Source organism: Wyeomyia smithii, chromosome 2, assembly GCF_029784165.1.
Source record: "Wyeomyia smithii strain HCP4-BCI-WySm-NY-G18 chromosome 2, ASM2978416v1, whole genome shotgun sequence".
Taxonomy (NCBI): Eukaryota; Metazoa; Arthropoda; class Insecta; order Diptera; family Culicidae; genus Wyeomyia; species Wyeomyia smithii.
In genome coordinates this window covers 149,488,330-149,509,173 of record NC_073695.1, presented here as the reverse complement: position 1 = coordinate 149,509,173, position 20,844 = coordinate 149,488,330, and the positions used below count along the sequence as shown (strand labels likewise).

At 45.9% G+C, this 20,844-nt stretch overlaps 1 protein-coding gene across 1 annotated transcript in view; it reads right to left on the bottom strand.

Annotated features, from left to right (window-relative positions):
* LOC129720061 (NACHT and WD repeat domain-containing protein 2-like) overlaps positions 1 to 20,844 on the bottom strand; it is a 302,766-nt gene that overhangs the window by 50,281 nt on the left and 231,641 nt on the right. The gene's annotated exons all lie outside the window — the stretch shown is intronic.

Sequence of the window (20,844 nt, the reverse complement as noted above, 5' to 3'; positions counted from 1 at the left end):
ACAATCATTATATGAATAGAAACCAAAACAAATAGTTCATCTAAAATAAATCCGTTTGTTAAAACTTCGTCATTTAAGATCCGTTTGTTCAAACTTCGTCAGGTAAACTCTACATCATTTTGAAAAACTTAGTGTCGTTCTATACAATAGAAACTTTCACGTGTGAAATACATTGTCTCTTGAACTCCGCAAGTGTTGGTGCACGTTTAACATGTCATAGCATCGAATTGAAAAAATTTATACCTTTATGAAACAATGAATTTTGTGAAGCTCTCGTTAGAAAGAAAGGTGTTCTTATTTCATCCGCGTTTCTAGTGTTATATCTATGAAAATCTCTTCCTCTTTCAATTCGATCACTCAAATATTGAGGTAGCAAACCATTAATTATTTTAAAAATGAACACCATAGACAAATAAACAATTCGCTGCTTCACAGATAGCCATTGCAAAGCGTCCAACATGAAAACAGAGGAAGTTAATCTAGGGTAGGGAACATATTTTAAGCAGCTTTAGGAACCGCCTGTGTATTCAGACGAAATACTCGAAATGTGTTGGATGAAACTCAAACAGAAGTATATCAATCTGTTCGCTATCGTTTTCTCTATCAGAACTTGTTTTCAGATTGTAAAACTAAGTTTGCAAACTTTGACAATCATCAATCAAAGTTACGAACGAAGGGACACTATTCCAATCACCCCGAACCTATTTTAAGCAGTTTCCATCTATTTTGCAGGCGTTTTTTTCAGCACCCGAAGTGGCTCCTGAATGGCTGCAATATAGGTCGATTTGTTTCAATTGCAATTATTCACAGATTTCTTTGTGATTAACGGTATTACTTATATTCGTAAGACAGCTAGACAATCAAAGTTTTCGTTTCCATCATTGAAATTGTCGATATTGATCAAAATGCAAGAGTTTGAGGCCTGTTTTCTTCGACTGATTGAAATAGGCGCTACTGCTTAAGCCGTTCCTTACCCTATCAAAATTTGAAATCAAACGCATTATTCTATTCTGCAAACGCTGAACCTCAATAGTTGTGTGTTATTGGCTAAGTAGAAAAAAGTAGGGCAAAAATCCAAATGTGGAGAGATGATTGACTTGTATAGCTGTATTTTGCTACTAATCGTTAATTCGTTTTTCAGGCGGCATAGAATTCCATACTTTTTGACAATTTTCTTGATGACATTGTCAATGTGAGCGTTGAACTTTAGGTTGTCATTAATAATCACGCAAGATATTTAATCTCCCGAACGCGACCAATTGCCTCATCATCAATCAAAACAGAGACATCATCATTTACAACGGTGCGCGAGAAAATCTTCAACCATCTGCTTAGAGCACGTAAATCTTCGTTCAAGTGTGAAACGGCTTCTTCTACATCCTTAGCTGCAATGAATAATACGGTGTCATCGGCAAAAAGATTAATATCACAAAAACGTAAAACTCGTCGCATGTCATTCATATACATAATGAACAAAAGGGGCCCTAATACACTTCCCTGTGGAACTCCAAGATCATTCTCCACGGGACTAGAAACAGAATCATTAAAAACAGTCCGTGGAGTTCTGTCAGACAAGTAGCTTTCAAACCATCTGAATGCAGTACTCGAAATTCCAAAGCGCTTGATTGTGTTCAACAATAAGAGCCTAGAAATTGTCTCAAAAGCAAGTTTTAGATCCAAAAAAACAGCAAATATTGTGTCTCTATTTTCTAAGTTATCTTTCCATTTTGCTAGTACTAAGTTTAACGCGGTTTCACATGAGTGGCCTTCCCGGTAGCCTGATTGTTCCGGAATTAGCAACGAGTTACTATTTAAATATTCTAGAAGCTGGCCTTTAACAACAAGTTCTAATATCTTTTCTAATGTGTGTAACATGTTGATGGGACGAAACTCTTCGGCTTTAATCGTTCCAGCAACCTTTTGAATCGGAACAACCAACGATTCTCTCCACACCAAAGGCACGTGCCCTGTTTGCAACGATTCATTATTGAGGTCCAGCAAAGAGTGACCAATGACATTGAAGCAATTTTGAATCACTCTAGCATTTACATTATCTACTCCAGCCGTTTTACCTAATGAAAAACAAATTTTTCTCAGTTCATCTAACGTGATCGGGTGAAAACCATCAAATGTACAACTACTGTTAATCGGCTGTTTTATTTCGTCGGGTTCCTCGACCAATTCAATGGATTGATTGATCAATAAAACACGAACAAACACCAACACGACGAAGTACCTGAAGCAGGCTCTCTACATGCTTCGGTCCTCCCTCGATGCTGCGAAGAAGGAGCACGCCGAGCTCAAGGCAAGAGCGGTGGCTGCAGGAAAGAATGCAACGGAGGTGACCGGAAGGGCGACGAAGTCGGTCCAAAAGGACACCTGAACGATTGCAGCGGTTTGCCGCAAAAAGAGCAAGGCAGTCTCCGGGGGAAGCACCCGAGAACAGCAAGAAACGGTTGGTTGTGCTAAGCCCGCGAGACAGCACACCAACGGCCTCTAAGTCCGCCGAAAAGTCTGCCGAAGTGGCAGCTACGGGAAACCCTTGGGGTACCGTGGGAGGAAGAAATCGCCAAAAAGGCAGCAAGCGCAACGACAAGAAAGCGAAAAATCGTCCAAAAATGGGAAAGAAGGCGCGAAGCAGGGGTGACGCTCTCATACTCAAGACGGATGGGTCCAAGTACTCCGAAGTCTTGAAGAAAATGAGAGGCGAAACCCAGCTCAAGGATCTCGAAGCGGATTTCGGGCACTCACCTCACAGGTGACTCTCCAGCTCAAAAACCTGGATGAAATCGCCGAGAGGGGCGATATGTCACAGACCCTCAAGGAGAAGTGCGGAGTGGAAGTAGCCACTGAGGTAATTCGCCTCCGTAAGGGTCCAGCGGGGACCCAGGTGGCCACTTTCCGGCTTGCATCGGCCGATGCAACCCTGGCCCTGAAGACAGCCAAACTTAAGGTTGGCTGGTCAGTATGTCCCCTGAGCATACTCCAGCAGCCGGACGTTTGCTTCAGGTGTTTCGAGGGAGGACACAAGTGCTGGACCTGCAAGGCCCGATAGGAGCCAGTTATGTAGGCGTTGTGGTGGTGCTGGCCATAAAGCTAAAGACTGCGGGGAGCCTCTCAAGTGCTTGGTATGTACTGGAAAACGGGACGCCAAGCACTTTATGGGAGGCCCACGGTGCCCAGCCGGTAAGGCGGCCACGAAACCACGGGCGTGAGGGTGACACAATTGAACCTGAACCATTGCTATGCGGCACAGCAGCTGCTATACCATGCAGCGTCTGAGTCGTGGTCGGACATCGCAATCGTATCGGACCCGTACTGCATTCCTCCCGGAAACGGTAATTGGGTTGCAGATAAGTCCAGTACGGCGGCCATATGCACGACCAGCAAGTTCCCGGTTCAGGAGGTTGTGTCAACCTCAAATGAAGGATACGCGGTTGCCAAGGTAGACGGAGTGTTCTACTGCAGTTGTTATGCTCCGCCGCGTTGGTCTATCGAAAGGTTCACCCAGATGGTCGATTTGTTATCTATGGAGCTGACGGGACTAACACCCTTAGTAGTGGCGGGCGACTTCAACGCTTGGGCTGTTGAGTGGGGAAGCCGCCGCACGAACCGGAGGGGTCAGATCTTGTTGGAAGCTTTGGCAAAGCTCAACCTAGATCTGGCCAACGTTGCAGCCAAGTGTACATTCAGCAGAAATGGTGCAGAGTCGATCATCGACGTGACGTTCTCCAGCCCAGGACTGATCGTAAACTGGAGGGTAGACGATGGCTACACCTATAGTGACCACCAGTCGGTCTGCTATAGCGTAGTCCATAACGTGAGGCGGCAGGCAACGGGTAGAGCCAATACTCCGACCGTCCGCGGGTGGAAGATATCGCATTTCGATGCCGAGGTATTTGCAGAAGCAATGAGAAGAGAGCGCGAGGGGGCAGTTGGCTCCGCCCGAGTGCTGACCAATTAGTTGCCACATTATCGCGGGCGTGCGACGCCACCATTCCTAGGACCCGCCAACCTAGGAATGGTTAGTCACCGGTATACTGGTGGACCGACGCGATAGCGGACCTCCGTAGCGCGTGCCTCCGTGCAAGACGGATGTTGCAACGTGCAAGTACCGATGCACAGAGAGTAGAGCGCCGTGTAGCATTCGGATCTGCAAGATCGGCGCTTAAAAGTGCGATAAAGGCGAGCAAGAGGGCCTGCTTCGATAGGCTATGCGCGAGTGCCAATACGAATCCGTGGGGCAACGCCTACAGAGTCGTAATGGCGAAGACCAAAGGCGTGTTGGCGCCTGCAGAGCGATCACCAGCGATGCTGGAGCGTATCATCGAGGGACTCTTTCCACGCCACGAGCCAAATCCTTGGCCTCCGGTTGCTGAGTCTCACGTCCGACGTTCCAGTATCTCAGACACAGACCAGGGATGGTCGGTCAACCTGCCGGGCATCCAATCCGTGAGAGACGGCAGCCGTGCCGAGGTTGTGGAGGAGGTAAGGGTTACAAATGAGGAACTCATCGTGATCGCCAACTCCCTAAAGGTGAGCAAGGTGTGAGAATTCGGCGGCCCAATGCCTGAGTCTCACAACAACCTAGGCTAGCTCTCGCTGATGGTCCGGGACTGCTTTCTTGCAGTTAGCACTTCCGTGGCCTACGGTTATCGCCAAATACCGACCCGTGGTGGCATACAGCTCTGCCAAATATATATATATATATATATATATATATATATATATATATATATATATATATATATATATATATATATATATATATATATATATATATATATATATATATATATATATATATATATATATATATATATATATATATATATATATATATATATATATATATATATATATATATATATATATATATATATATATATATATATATATATATATATATATATATATATATATATATATATATATATATGTTGGCAGAGCTGTATGCCACCACGGGTCGGTATTTGGCGATTACCGTAGGCCACGGAAGTGCTAACTGCAAGAACGCAGTCCCGGACCATCAGCGAGAGCTAGCCTAGGTTGTGGTGAGACTCAGGCATTGGGCCGCCGAATTCTCACAAAAGCCACATTATCCGGAAGCAGCTCTGACGGAGCGAATAGTGCCGCTCCCACCACCCAAATGCACTAATTCGCCCATTGGGATTGATGCCAGTAAGTTCCCAATTACGGTAACTGGTCGCAACGCCATATGATAAGAATCGGATTTCGTTTTCGTACCACGATTATGGGCTGGCACCTGCGCCGAGCTCCCTTAGTAAGGTCGTGTGACAACGGCTTGAAACGGCGAGACAACAACCGGTGCAGGGGTCTCCGTCCCGTAAAACCTGGCAGGCCTTCCAGTACGTTCCAAATTCATTGCCCGGTGGGAACCGGGCAGGAGTGGGATCAGATGTCCTTTCCTGACTTGCGCCGGTCGGGGGTGTCATAGTTGCTCATAAGGCGCTATGGCAGCCGCCCCTAGCCATGGCCTCACTGCTTCGGCATAGACTACCATGGGACCAGATAGGCGACCACTCCAGTATGGATAAGGATAGCGGCTGGAAGGGGGACCCAATTAACAAGAATGAATATTGAAAAAAATGAAGATCAACAATTGGGCGCAGATGGGTTGAAAAACCCGTTTGCACGAGGAGGCATCCAGAGGTCTCCGCCGAGAAAGGCGGAGATGGATGCAGTAAAGGACGCCTGCGAAGACGGCAAAGGCAGTACGCCTACCGGATCGACGCAAGACATCGCAGTGGCTGGTCCACTGTTGATAAAGGCGGTCGGAAGACAGCGAGACACGCTACCGAAGGTAGTAGCGCTGTCGGAGCAGCTCGATGCCATAATCGAGTTTGCGAAAAGTCGCACCAACACGACGAAGTACCTGAAGCAGGCTCTCTACATGCTTCGGTCCTCCGTCGATGCTGCGAAGAAGGAGCACGCCGAGCTCAAGGCAAGAGCGGTGGCTGCAGAGAAGAATGCAACGGAGGTGACCGGAAGGGCGACGAAGTCGGTCCAAACGGACACCTGCATGTTTGCAGCGGTTTGCGCCTCCGGGTCAGCCGCAAAAAGAGCAAGGCAGTCTCCGGGGGAAGCCCCCGAGAACAGCAAGAAACGGTTGGTTGTGCTAAGCCCGCGAGATAGCACACCAACGGCCTCCAAGTCCGCCGAAAAGTCTGCCGAAGTGGCAGCTACGGGAAACCCTTGGGTTACCGTGGGAGGAAGGAAGCGCCAAAAAGACAGCAAGCGCAACGACGAGAAGGCGACAAATCGTCCAAAAATGGGAAAGAAGCCGCGAAGCAGGGGCGACGCCCTCATACTCAAGACGGATGGGTCCAAGTACTCCGAAGTCTTGAAGAAAATGAGAGGCGAAACCCAGCTCAAGGATCTGGGAGCGGATGTGCGGACCATCCGTCGTTCTCGCACCGGCGAGATGATCCTTGAGCTCCGTAAGGATGCTAAAAACAAGGGCGCTGCCTACAAGACGGTAGCCGAGCAGGTCCTCGGGAAAGATGTGCAAATTCGGGCACTCACCTCAGAGGTGACTCTCCAGCTCAAAAACCTGGATGAAATCACCGAGAGGTGCGATATTGCACAGGCCCTCAAGGAGAAGTGCGGAGTGGAAGTAGCCACTGAGGTAATTCGCCTCCGAAAGGGTCCAGCGGGGACCCAGGTGGCCACTTTCCGGCTTGCATCGGCCGATGCAACTCTGGCCCTGAAGAAAGCCAAACTTAAGGTTGGCTGGTCAGTATGTCCCCTGAGCATACTCCAGCAGCCGGACGTTTGCTTCAGGTGTTTCGAGGGAGGACACAAGTCCTGGACCTGCAAGGGGCCCGATAGGAGCCAGTTATGTAGGCGTTGTGGTGGTGCTGGCCATAAAGCTAAAGACTGCGGGGAGCCTCCCAAGTGCTTGGTATGTACTGGAAAACGGGACGCCAAGTACTTTATGGGAGGCCCACGGTGCCCAGCCGGTAAGGCGGCCACGAAACCACGGGCGTGAGGGTGACACAATTGAACCTGAACCATTGCTATGCGGCACAGCAGCTGCTATACCAAGCAGCGTCTGAGTCGCGGTCGGACATCGCAATCGTATCGGACCCCTACTGCATTCCTCCCGGAAACGGTAATTGGGTTGCAGATAAGTCCAGTACGGCGGCCATATGCACGACCAGCAAGTTCCCGGTTCAGGAGGTTGTGTCAACCTCAAATGAAGGATACGCGGTTGCCAAGGTGGACGGAGTGTTCTACTGCAGTTGTTATGCTCCGCCGCGTTGGTCTATCGAAAGGTTCACCCAGATGGTCGATCTGTTATCTATGGAGCTGACGGGACTAACACCCTTAGTAGTGGCGGGCGACTTCAACGCTTGGGCTGTTGAGTGGGGAAGCCGCCGCACGAACCGGAGGGGTCAGATCTTGTTGGAAGCTTTGGCAAAGCTCAACCTAGATCTGGCCAACGTTGGAACCAAGTGTACATTCAGCAGAAATGGTGCGGAGTCGATCATCGACGTGACGTTCTCCAGCCCAGGACTGATCGTGAACTGGAGGGTAGACGATGGCTACACCTATAGTGACCACCAGTCGGTCTGCTATAGCGTAGTCCAGAACGTGAGGCGGCCGGCGACGGGTAGAGCCAATACTCCGACCGTCCGCGGGTGGAAGACATCGCATTTCGATGCCGAGGTATTTGCAGAAGCAATGAGAAGAGAGCGCGAGGGGGGCAGTTGGCTCCGCCCGAGTGCTGACCAATTAGTTGCCACATTATCGCGGGCGTGCGACGCCACCATGCCTAGGACCCGCCAACCTAGGAATGGTAAGTCACCGGTATACTGGTGGACCGACGCGATAGCGGACCTCCGTAGCGCGTGCCTCCGTGCAAGACGGATGTTGCAACGTGCACGTACCGATGCACAGAGGGTAGAGCGCCGTGTAGTATTCGGATCTGCAAGATCGGCGCTTAAAAGTGCGATAAAGGCGAGCAAAAGGGCCTGCTTCGATAGGCTATGCGCGAGTGCCAATACGAATCCGTGGGGCAACGCCTACAGAGTCGTAATGGCGAAGACCAAAGGCGTGTTGGCGCCTGCAGAGCGATCACCAGCGATGCTGGAGCGCATCATCGAGGGACTCTTTCCACGACACGAGCCAAATCCTTGGCCTCCGGTTGCTGAGTCTCACGTCCGACGTTCCAGTATCTCAGACACAGACCAGGGATGGTCGGCCAACCTGCCGGGCATCCAATCCGTGAGAGACGGCAGCCGTGCAGAGGTTGTGGAGGAGGTAAGGGTTACGAATGAGGAACTCATCGTGATCGCCAACTCCCTAAAGGTGAGCAAGGCACCGGGACCGGATGGAATCCCGAACTTGTCCATCAGGACGGCCATGAAAGTGGCCCCTGATCTATTTCGAGCAGTCATGCAGAAGTGCCTGGATGACTGCCTCTTTCCGGACAGGTGGAAGCGACAGAGATTGGTGCTGTTGCCGAAGGCTGGGAAACCGCCAGGGGACCCATCGGCATACAGACCTATCTGTCTGCTGGACACTACGGGCAAGGTGCTTGAGAGGATTATCCTCAACAGACTGGTGAAGTACACAGAGGGTGTAAACGGTCTGGCAAGTAACCAGTTCGGCTTCCGGAAAGGTAGATCCACGCTGGATGCTATTCTCTCTGTCACCAAGACGGCAGAGGTAGCACTCCAGCGTAAGAGTTGGGGCATTCGCTATTGCGCAATCGTCACGCTTGACGTGAAGAATGCATTCAATAGCGCCAGTTGGGACTCCATAGCGCTCGCGCTTAGGAGCATCCACGTACCGGTGTCGTTGTACAAGATTTTGGAAAATTATTTCCAGAATCGGGTACTAGTTTACAACACGGAGGAGGGTCAGAAGTGCGTCCCAATCACCGCAGGGGTACCGCAAGGTTCCATCCTGGGCCCGGTGTTGTGGAATGTCATGTATGACGGGGTGTTGAAACTAAAGTTCCCTGTAGGGGTTGTGATCGTCGGTTTCGCAGACGACATCACGCTAGAGGTCTACGGCGAGTCGATCGAAGAGGTCGAGTTGACGGCCGCGCACTGCATACGCAAGGTCGAAGACTGGATGCACTCTAGGAAACTGGAGTTAGCGCACCATAAAACGGAGGTTACGGTTGTGAACAACCGCAAATTAGAGCAACAGGCGGTGGTCAGAGTCGGTGACTGCACCATTACCTCAAGGCGTTCCTTGAAGCTCTTGGGGGTTATGGTTGACGATAAGCTCACATTTAAGAGTCACGTCGACTATGCCTGTAAGAGGGCTTCAACGGCCGCTGCAGGACTATCTCGAATGATGTCCAATAGCTCAGCGGTATATGGCAGCAAGCGTAAACTTCTTGCCAGCGTGGTTTCGTCCATACTTAGGTATGGTGGGCCAGCATGGTCCAAAGCGTTAGGTACCAACAGTCATCGTCGAAAACTGGAAAGTACCTACAGGCTCATGTGCCTGAGGGTTGTGAGCGCGTACCGTACAGTGTCATACGACGCAATCTGCGTCCTGTCCGGCATGATGCCTATCAGCATAGCCATTAAGGAGGACGTAGAATGCTTCGATCAACGTGACACAAGGGGTATACGAGGCACCAGAAGGTCATTCTCGATGATCAGATGGCAGCAGGAATGGTCCAATTCCGCAAAGGGTAGATGGACGCATCGACTTATTCCGGACGTATCCGGATGGGTCGGGAGGCGCCATGGAGAAGTTAACTTCCACTTGACACAGATTCTGTCAGGTCATGGTTGCTTCAGGCAGTATCTACACAGATTCGGGCATGCGGGGTCCCCCATTTGTCCCGAGTGTGCGGATGCGGAAGAAACTGCTGAGCATGTCTTCTTCGTGTGCCCTCGTTTTGTGCATGCGCGGAGCGACATGATGGTAGTGAGCGGGCCAGACACCACTTCGGACAACCTAGTTCGGAGGATGTGTAAAGACCCAAACATTTGGAGGGCGGTTTGTACAGCCGCCTCTCAAATAGTTTTAGAATTGCAAAACAGGCGACAGGTTGACCACCGACACGCCAGTGTTAGCTAACGGCCAGTCTCCAGGTTAGTTAGCTAAGTTAGCAAAGAGATCTATAGAACCAAGAGGGTGCACAGAGCACAAAAGCCGCTCCACGAAGCAAAACCTAGCGGTGGTCCCGGGGAGTATTATGGGCTGGAGACTGGAGGGGTTTTAGTGGGTCCGGTCACTGATTCAAACCAACCCCACACTCCCTGAGGTTGGTCACCTCAGGGGTTTGGATGCAAATTTCCCCTCCACCTGAAACAAAACAAAAAAAAAAATTTATATATATCTATATATATATATATATATATATATATATATATATATATATATATATATATATATATATATATATATATATATATATATATATATATATATATATATATATATATATATATATATATATATATATATATATATATATATATATATATATATATATAAATATAAACAAAACAAAAAAAAAAATTTATATATATCTATATATATATATATATATATATATATATATATATATATATATATATATATATATATATATATATATATATATATATATATATATATATATATATATATATATAGATATATATAAATTTTTTTTTTTTGTTTTGTTTCAGGTGGAGGGGAAATTTGCATCCAAACCCCTGAGGTGACCAACCTCAGGGAGTGTGGGGTTGGTTTGAATCAGTGACCGGACCCACTAAAACCCCTCCAGTCTCCAGCCCATAATACTCCCCGGGACCACCGCTAGGTTTTGCTTCGTGGAGCGGCTTTTGTGCTCTGTGCACCCTCTTGGTTCTATAGATCTCTTTGCTAACTTAGCTAACTAACCTGGAGACTGGCCGTTAGCTAACACTGGCGTGTCGGTGGTCAACCTGTCGCCTGTTTTGCAATTCTAAAACTATTTGAGAGGCGGCTGTACAAACCGCCCTCCAAATGTTTGGGTCTTTACACATCCTCCGAACTAGGTTGTCCGAAGTGGTGTCTGGCCCGCTCACTACCATCATGTCGCTCCGCGCATGCACAAAACGAGGGCACACGAAGAAGACATGCTCAGCAGTTTCTTCCGCATCCGCACACTCGGGACAAATGGGGGACCCCGCATGCCCGAATCTGTGTAGATACTGCCTGAAGCAACCATGACCTGACAGAATCTGTGTCAAGTGGAAGTTAACTTCTCCATGGCGCCTCCCGACCCATCCGGATACGTCCGGAATAAGTCGATGCGTCCATCTACCCTTTGCGGAATTGGACCATTCCTGCTGCCATCTGATCATCGAGAATGACCTTCTGGTGCCTCGTATACCCCTTGTGTCACGTTGATCGAAGCATTCTACGTCCTCCTTAATGGCTATGCTGATAGGCATCATGCCGGACAGGACGCAGATTGCGTCGTATGACACTGTACGGTACGCGCTCACAACCCTCAGGCACATGAGCCTGTAGGTACTTTCCAGTTTTCGACGATGACTGTTGGTACCTAACGCTTTGGACCACGCTGGCCCACCATACCTAAGTATGGACGAAACCACGCTGGCAAGAAGTTTACGCTTGCTGCCATATACCGCTGAGCTATTGGACATCATTCGAGATAGTCCTGCAGCGGCCGTTGAAGCCCTCTTACAGGCATAGTCGACGTGACTCTTAAATGTGAGCTTATCGTCAACCATAACCCCCAAGAGCTTCAAGGAACGCCTTGAGGTAATGGTGCAGTCACCGACTCTGACCACCGCCTGTTGCTCTAATTTGCGGTTGTTCACAACCGTAACCTCCGTTTTATGGTGCGCTAACTCCAGTTTCCTAGAGTGCATCCAGTCTTCGACCTTGCGTATGCAGTGCGCGGCCGTCAACTCGACCTCTTCGATCGACTCGCCGTAGACCTCTAGCGTGATGTCGTCTGCGAAACCGACGATCACAACCCCTACAGGGAACTTTAGTTTCAACACCCCGTCATACATGACATTCCACAACACCGGGCCCAGGATGGAACCTTGCGGTACCCCTGCGGTGATTGGGACGCACTTCTGACCCTCCTCCGTGTTGTAAACTAGTACCCGATTCTGGAAATAATTTTCCAAAATCTTCTACAACGACACCGGTACGTGGATGCTCCTAAGCGCGAGCGCTATGGAGTCCCAACTGGCGCTATTGAATGCATTCTTCACGTCAAGCGTGACGATTGCGCAATAGCGAATGCCCCAACTCTTACGCTGGAGTGCTACCTCTGCCGTCTTGGTGACAGAGAGAATAGCATCCAGCGTGGATCTACCTTTCCGGAAGCCGAACTGGTTACTTGCCAGACCGTTTACACCCTCTGTGTACTTCACCAGTCTGTTGAGGATAATCCTCTCAAGCACCTTGCCCGTAGTGTCCAGCAGACAGATAGGTCTGTATGCCGATGGGTCCCCTGGCGGTTTCCCAGCCTTCGGCAACAGCACCAATCTCTGTCGCTTCCACCTGTCCGGAAAGAGGCAGTCATCCAGGCACTTCTGCATGACTGCTCGAAATAGATCAGGGGCCACTTTCATGGCCGTCCTGATGGCCAAGTTCGGGATTCCATCCGGTCCCGGTGCCTTGCTCACCTTTAGGGAGTTGGCGATCACGATGAGTTCCTCATTCGTAACCCTTACCTCCTCCACAACCTCTGCACGGCTGCCGTCTCTCACGGATTGGATGCCCGGCAGGTTGGCCGACCATCCCTGGTCTGTGTCTGAGATACTGGAACGTCGGACGTGAGACTCAGCAACCGGAGGCCAAGGATTTGGCTCGTGTCGTGGAAAGAGTCCCTCGATGATGCGCTCCAGCATCGCTGGTGATCGCTCTGCAGGCGCCAACACGCCTTTGGTCTTCGCCATTACGACTCTGTAGGCGTTGCCCCACGGATTCGTATTGGCACTCGCGCATAGCCTATCGAAGCAGGCCCTTTTGCTCGCCTTTATCGCACTTTTAAGCGCCGATCTTGCAGATCCGAATACTACACGGCGCTCTACCCTCTGTGCATCGGTACGTGCACGTTGCAACATCCGTCTTGCACGGAGGCACGCGCTACGGAGGTCCGCTATCGCGTCGGTCCACCAGTATACCGGTGACTTACCATTCCTAGGTTGGCGGGTCCTAGGCATGGTGGCGTCGCACGCCCGCGATAATGTGGCAACTAATTGGTCAGCACTCGGGCGGAGCCAACTGCCCCCCTCGCGCTCTCTTCTCATTGCTTCTGCAAATACCTCGGCATCGAAATGCGATGTCTTCCACCCGCGGACGGTCGGAGTATTGGCTCTACCCGTCGCCGGCCGCCTCACGTTCTGGACTACGCTATAGCAGACCGACTGGTGGTCACTATAGGTGTAGCCATCGTCTACCCTCCAGTTCACGATCAGTCCTGGGCTGGAGAACGTCACGTCGATGATCGACTCCGCACCATTTCTGCTGAATGTACACTTGGTTCCAACGTTGGCCAGATCTAGGTTGAGCTTTGCCAAAGCTTCCAACAAGATCTGACCCCTCCGGTTCGTGCGGCGGCTTCCCCACTCAACAGCCCAAGCGTTGAAGTCGCCCGCCACTACTAAGGGTGTTAGTCCCGTCAGCTCCATAGATAACAGATCGACCATCTGGGTGAACCTTTCGATAGACCAACGCGGCGGAGCATAACAACTGCAGTAGAACACTCCGTCCACCTTGGCAACCGCGTATCCTTCATTTGAGGTTGACACAACCTCCTGAACCGGGAACTTGCTGGTCGTGCATATGGCCGCCGTACTGGACTTATCTGCAACCCAATTACCGTTTCCGGGAGGAATGCAGTAGGGGTCCGATACGATTGCGATGTCCGACCGCGACTCAGACGCTGCTTGGTATAGCAGCTGCTGTGCCGCATAGCAATGGTTCAGGTTCAATTGTGTCACCCTCACGCCCGTGGTTTCGTAACAAAACAAAACAAAAAAAAAAAAATTTATATATATCTATATATATATATATATATATATATATATATATATATATATATATATATATATATATATATATATATATATATATATATATATATATATGTGGTGGGCGACTTCAACGCATGGGCAACTGAGTGGGGAAGTCGACGCACAAACCAGAGAGGCCGGATCTTGTTGGAGGCTTTGGCGAAGTTCAACATAGATCTGGCCAATTTAGATTTAACAGATGGTGAGTCGGCTGGATCTCGGACGAGTAGCTCGTCTGCAAAACTGCTCCACTCAGCTGTCACCAGCCAAGTTTCACTCGCGTTTCCTAATACAACATTTTGCTCGTCAGTGACTCTAGGCGAGGCAAATTGCTCGCCTTGTTTCCTGTAATCGGTCCCAAAATCAGGAAAAATCTGCATTATTTTTTAAATATCAGGGAGATTAGACATGAAACCTGTCTATCTTGATGCAATAATGTGGATAATTCAAATATTTTTTTAACATGTATCTCGAACGATACATTTTTATCAAGCAGCTTTGAAGTTTAAGGAATATGTATTCCGCCAAAGAATTCAGCACACGTAAACTGTTTAAAATTAAACATAAAAATTGTCAAATGTTTAACACTATTCTCTTTACTCAGGCTTAACCAAAGAAATAATTTACGCAGTGAGCGTTGTCTGGTCAGGTATCGAGATTTATCTTAATTATCCACATTATTGCATCAAGATAGACAGGTTTAATGTCTAATCTCCCTGATATTTCAAAAATAATCCGGTTTTTTCCTGATTTTGGGACCGATTACAGGAAACAAGGCGAGCAATTTGCCTCGCCTAGAGTCACTGACGAGCAAAATGTTGTATTAGGAAACGCGAGTGAAACTTGGCTGGTGACAGCTGAGTGGAGCAGTTTTGCAGACGAGCTAATCGTCCGAGATCCAGCCGACTCACCATCCGTTAAATCTAAATTGGTTAGGCGAGTAACTCGCTGCTCACTTCGTTGACAGTAATAGGCCCCTTTATTTCCTTTAGCCCACAAAACAAAACGGTCATCACTTCAAATTTTACAATTTTGCCTCATAAAATGTTACTTTAAGAATTTTATCGAAGAAACAGTCCTTTTGTTTCTATTTTTACCAGCGACGAAATCGAGCTGGCAATATATATATATATATATATATATATATATATATATATATATATATATATATATATATATATATATATATATATATATATATATATATATATATATATATATATATATATATATATATATATATATATATATATATATATATATATATATATATATATATATATATATATATATGTGGTGGGCGACTTCAACGCATGGGCAACTGAGTGGGGAAGTCGACGCACAAACCAGAGAGGCCGGATCTTGTTGGAGGCTTTGGCGAAGTTCAACATAGATCTGGCCAACATAGTTCGCCATCGAAATACCCAGATTAGGCATAGGTTTTAATCGAAGCATTGTAACCCAGAAACCGTTGGTTGTATAGAAAAACTGCCTGAATATGAGTTGTAGGGAATTAAAAATTCATCATAAAAAAATCTACACAGTACAAAACAAATCTTTTTTACCCAAATAAATCAAAAATAAATTATTTTTTATTGTTTTTTTTTAAACTTGACGTTAATATGCAACTTTGAAAAAAAGTCCAGGATGGAGAAATGAAAAATAACTTTTTTATGGTAGATTAATTTTTTATAAAAATCCTAATTTGAACATTTTTCAAAAAATTTGTATTCTGATGATTTTGAAAGATGCAGAGAGGCATTTTGAGTCAAAAAGCTCTTGGTAGTTAACATTCTAAAGGCGTCGGTTTTCGATTTATTTTGAATTTAAGCTCGAAAAATTATTAATATTTAGGAAAATACACGTTTTTCTTAATTTGTCCGTGGTTCTCCATCAAAAACCATACGTTCATGGGAATGCCTGATCAAAAATATACAATATATTCAATTTCGCCGGCTTCTTGCTCAGGCAGAATATCATATAAATTTTCACTGCATAAGCTAGTTTCAGAAAGAGATGCCTCTCTTTTCCTCCCCGTAGCGATGCGTGGTTTCTTTTTTCGTCCTGCCATTTCAGGTGATACGAAAAAAGTTCAAAAATAATATCAAATTGCAAGTATTGAGAAAGAAAGAAATAGGTAGTCTTGAGAAAGACTGATGTAAGTTAACTTCCAGGTAATCTTTAAAAGACACACTGACAAAACACAAACTTTGAAGCTATAGCAAAGACCAGTCCACAAGCAACCGAAAATACGTATGATCTGTCGGGCAGCTCCATGACCAATACCGACTATATTGCATTTTTGGCTAAGATAGTGTATTTGGGTTTTGTTTACTAATCCGCACTTGACAACTGATATATTGGATCCGCAATCGACAATGAATGATAATTTCACATCCGACATATCAACCATAAGCTGGACGTAGTTGGTGGCAGATACATTTATTGTATATGCTGCCCCAGCTGTACCCCTAAAGCGTGGATATTTTCATTATTTGGCTGTGGCATATGTTGTTGGTTTGGTGGTAGAATTGTAATTTGCTGGATTCCTTGTTGAGTAACTGGTTGGTAAACCACACCGTTATGCTGCGCAAGATACATGTTTGGATTGAATTGACCTCTGTGAGCAAATTGTCCACGTTGATGATATAATCCTCTACCTTGATGGTATCCTCTGTGAGTATTATTACCTCTTACTTGGTGGTTTCCGCGAAAATGGTTATAATTTCCATTTCTTTGGAAATTATTATAATTTCTTCTGTTGGGTCCAAAATGCCCACGACCCTGTTCACGACCGTTGGGAAAATTTCTTTAATTTTCCCCACGATTTGTTGTTGCCAATTTCTTGCTACAAATATTTGTGCATCTGAATTATTGGATTGGTTTGCTTTTTCGTGAACGTCATTTTCGAGTACCTTTTGTAATGCATCACCAATCTTGCTGAATGTTCCAGATTTCGAGATGGTTTTCGTTTCTGTGTATTTTATACCATTAATGAGGGCTTCGACACCTCTTTTTGTGGCCATAGCATGCGCCCTATCTACTGGAATCTGTTCCCTTATGTAGACAGCTTTTAGCTGTGACGTGACTTTCAATCTCGTCACAGAAATTTTCCGTAGAATCTTTCTGTTTGAGTGTTTTTAATTTTGCGGTTAAATTATCGGATGTAATTTTCGATTCACAATGTTGCTTTAAAGTATCTAACAGACCTTCTAGGTTGATAGCATCAGTAATCACTTGGCGAGCAACACCCGCCAGTCGCGTTTTTACGAAACGTAATACCGTAAGTTGAGCCGCTTCTTTTTGTGGAGCAGTGGCGTTGGCAAAATCGTTTGTCACAGTATCGTTGAATAAATTTACAGCATCTATCAACGCTTCTAAATTCTCTGGAGCACCGTCGTACGTTTGCACGAGTGTGGTGCCCAATCTAATGTCTACTTTAGCCATAATTGAATTGATATTCTTTTTTCGGTTTGTTTTCATTTTTAATTTAGTGTAAAAAATGTAAAGTATCGCAATAGATCTGATACATAAGCTACTCCAGGGTCAAACAATATTGGTCCCATTCTGGTCCAAAGGGGCAACTCACGCCCATCGTCAGACTCTGGAAAACCTGCAAACGCTGCTGGTCGATCAAAAAGCCCTGAAGCTCCGGCTGGGGATATGATTCGAATAAGCACACATACATTTGGAAACCATTCCAATCAGAGGGATAAATTCAAGCCCCTGAAGAATGGAAATCAAAGTAACAATGCTGAATAAAATAAAGTTTATTCAGGTGAACCTTCACCACGCAAAAGGAGCTAGCAGCGTTCTTTGTAGAAGATTCACCCGTGAAAATCTGGACGTAGCTTTAATTCAAAAGCCTTGGTCCAACTACAATAGAGTTAAAGGAATTTCTACACCAAATTGTAAGCTTATTTACGACAGTACACAAACTAGTCCTAGAACAGCAATTCTAATACGGGAAAATTTAGCTTTTATTCCCGTTACTGAACTCATCAGTAGAGACGTCGTGGCAATTCAAATGGAGGTTCCAACGACCCGAGGGTTAACGGAGATCATCGTTGCTTCTGCCTATTTCCCAGGAGATAACGTTGAGATTCCTTCTAAAGAAGTTGCCGCGCTTGTTCAACACTGCAAACTGAAAAACAAACAGCTCATCATAGGATGTGATGCGAATGCCCACCACACGGTCTGGGGTAGCAGTAACATCAATGTTAGAGGTGATTGTTTACTTCGCTACTTGATTCCACATAACATAAACATTTGTAATCAAGGTAATGATCCAACATTTGTCACCAGTATTAGACAAGAAGTTCTTGATCTAACGCTTTGCAGCTCAAAATTATCTGGTAGGATTGAGAATTGGCATGTGTCAAAAGAACAATCATTATCGGATCATAAACAAATCCTGTTTAACTACGTTTCAGGGGAACTGGTGACTGAATGATTCAGGGATCCAAGAAAAACAAATTGGAATAGCTATCAATCCACACTCTTAAACAAGAATTCTGTTTCAGTGGACGACATCTCTTCCACCGAGCAGCTTGAAACTGTTTCTTCATCTGTTCTAACCAATATAATAGAAGCCTTTAAAGAAAGTTGTCCGTTGAAACGGAAAACTTCTAGTAAGGACGTTTCTTGGTGGAACAACAAATTTGAAAGGCTTAGAAAATCATCCAGAAGGCTTTTCAACAAGGCCAAAACTACCGGCAATTGGACAGAGTATAAGAGCTGTCTAACAGAATACAATCGAGAGATCCGTATATCAAAGAGAAGGGATTGGATGCTGACATGTGAGCAAGTTGAAAACCTGCCTGTTGTAGACTCCATAAAGCCCTCTCTAAAGATCACACTAACGGACTTGGCCGCTTAAAGAACGAAAACGGTCAGTTCACAACAGATTCTCAGGAAACACTTAGTATAATGATGGATACACACTTCCCAGGCTCGACTCAATTGACTTCTGTAAACGCACAGGACTTCTTTATAGCTCATCCTAGCTCAATTCATGACAAGGTTAAAGCTAAAGAATTAGCCAGTGTAATATCCACGACGTCAAGAGTTGAATGGGCAGTGGATTCCTTAAAGCCTTTTAAATCGCCAGGGCCAGATGGGATTTATCCAGTGCTTTTACAAAAAAGCAAGGATATTTTAGTCCCCTCTCTGGTGGAGATGTTCAGGGCTAGCATGGTACTAAGCTACATTCCTAGTAAATGGCGAGAAGTCCGCGTCATATTTATTCCTAGACCAATCAGTCTAACTTCTGTCATTTTGAAAATGATGGAAAAAATCATCAATCTACATATCAAATTGTCATATTTGAACAGTAGACCATTGAGCAAATTCCAGTTTGCCTACCAAGCTGGTAAATCAACTAAAACAGCACTCCACACGTTGGTTTCAAAATTAGAGAAGTCTTTTGACGCTAAAGGAATCTCACTGGCAGCTTTTCTTGATATTGAGGGAGCATTTGACAACGCTTCCCATGAATCTATAAAGAAAGCTATGTTAAATCGAGGGTTTGACATGTGCATCTCGAACTGGATACTTGCTATGTTAGATAATCGATTAAACACAGCCAATTTAGGAACATCAACTTTAACGACAAAACCAACAAGAGGTTGCCCGCAAGGAGGGGTTTTATCTCCTTTATTGTGGTCTCTTGTAGTCGATGATCTTCTTAACAACTTAACAAACCTAGGATACGAAGTCATCGGGTTCGCTGATGACATTACTATTTTAGTTAGGGGTAAATGCGGGTCTACTATTACTGATAGAATGCAATCCGCCCTAAACTACACACTCAAATGGTGCAAGCTGGAAGGACTAAACGTCAATCCTTCTAAAACAGTCATAATCCCATTTACAAGAAAGAGAAAATATAATATTGCAACTCTTAAATTGGGAGAAACACAGTTGGTGCTATCCAAGAGCACTAAGTACCTAGGTGTAATGCTCGACCATAAGCTCAACTGGAACGACCATCTAGAGTATGCAATCTCAAAGGCAAACAACACTCTTTGGGCTTGCAGCAATACATTTGGCAAAAAGTGGGGACTCAAGCCGAGGATGATCCACTGGATATACTCAGCAATAGTGAGACCCAGAGTAACATATGCTTCGCTAGTGTGGTGGCCCAAAACCACACAAATATCAGCTCAGAAGAAGCTAGATAAACTACAACGTCTGGCATGCTTATCAACAACAGGGGCAATGGCCAGTGCACCATCCAAAGCTTTAGAAGCTCTTTTATATCTTCTACCCTTGCATCAATATGTACAACTTGAAGCCGAAAAAGGTGCTCTTAGGCTCAAACGTGTTAAATTTTTTCAGGAAGGAGATCTACAGGGACATTTACGAATCCTCAAAAATTTCCAACTGAACACCTTAGTAACCATGAATGAAGATCGGATGGACTCTAGGACTAACTTCAATGTTCCTTTCAAAGTGATTGAATCCAATCGCACCGAATGGGAAGAAGGAGGTCCTAAAGTTAGTCCAGGATCAGTCATTTTTTATACAGATGGCTCTGAAATGGGCGAGCCTACAGGCGCTGGGGTCACTGGACCAGGAATAAATGTATCAATTCCAATGGGACAGTGGCCCACAGTTTTTCAAGCCGAAATATATGCTATTTTAACATGCACAAATATTTGCTTAGCTAGGAAATATAAATATGAAAATATCTGTATTTTCTCAGATAGTCAAGCAGCCCTCAATGCATTAAAAGCATATACATGCCAGTCGAAGTTGGTATGGGATTGTATTCAATCCCTACGACAACTAACTGCAACAAACGTTGTTAATCTTTACT